We start from the raw sequence: 1362 nt of genomic DNA, 5'->3' as shown, positions 1-1362 counted from the left end.
CATACCTGTCCGTAGACCTGTCAGGGATGACGTATAAAACAAACGTAGAGCCATACATTTTGTAACTGATGTTCGTGGTTTCTTCATATTTTTAGTCTAACAATGACAATGTAATTGTTGCAGTGAAGCATCGAAATGACCAAATAACGCAATGCAGTAAGTAATTAGACCGCCCTTCAGCAGCGAACATTTATACTATAGTGCAGTTCTCTCAATAAACAGAAATTTATATAAGGAACATTGCTACCGCATTTGAATAGCACAAAGTGCACGTAGCAGAATGCCAACGGCAGTGTTTACCATCACATTAGCATAAAGTTATTCTGCTGACCTAGAAATGCATGTATGCCTTGAAAACGTATAATAACAATGTAATGAGCCAACACCAAAGATTATAATAATCAAAGCCACTATCTATCACAAATAATATTGTGGCGTAAATTAAAGAAGTATAAAATAGTGTCTTACGTAAATGGGGCTGCACTGGCACGATAATAATATGTCGCAATATTCAGCAAAATTCATTCATTAATTTGACGGAACAGATTGTTTAGTGAACATTTGAATCAGACTTTGATCAACCACTTTGAAAAGAAGAAAAATGAATGCCTATAACAGAAGAATGGCAAAACATAACATTTACTTAAAACACAAGCATAATGAATTGATTATTTAATATAATGCACATGCTGGGTTGAAGTAGTAAAAATTGCGCATCACGGTTATCACTTTAGTCAGTGTGGAACCGGCAACATTGTTATCTTATATGCATGGACAAAATACAGAAGCAAATTATTAAAAATTTATGGGTTTTGCCCCTTTACACTTTACATCGTGCACAAATGCACATTCATTTACTGATTCCAATGAAAAATATTCTGCAACGGTTTGAAAAAACATCATCAATTTTTCAAAAACAGCAAAAGTTGTTGCAACTGAAAATTCAGATATCAAAGAAGGATCATTTTTGTAGAATTCACTTGACTCAATTAAATTTATAAAACATGGTGAAACCTCATGGCACAATTCCTCCTAGTGAATTCGTCATAAAAGTGATGTTGGTGAATTGGGTTGTAAATGCTGATTTCTACCTCTTGGCTTCATACTCATTGCCAGTGTATATGAATTACAACGTATCCCAAGCCCAGCCTTACAGAATGGGGAACCACGGGGAACTGCATATACCTTTTGTCTCTTTTTGTTCTGCTTCGTGCCGTCCGCGATCCGCTTCGTGCCGTTCGTGATCTGCTCTTCATGTCGCCTGTATCACTTTATCTATTTTTCATTGGTTGTATCTGTAGAATATGCTGATGTTCAATCAAAATTTTTTATCGCATTATCCACATAGCAAGAATTGAAAAA

The sequence above is a fragment of the Trichinella spiralis genome (assembly GCF_000181795.1).
Source record: "Trichinella spiralis strain ISS 195 chromosome Unknown Scfld2, whole genome shotgun sequence".
Taxonomy (NCBI): Eukaryota; Metazoa; Nematoda; class Enoplea; order Trichinellida; family Trichinellidae; genus Trichinella; species Trichinella spiralis.
The sequence above is the reverse complement of the archived record's forward strand: the minus strand, read 5'-3'. Positions refer to the sequence as shown.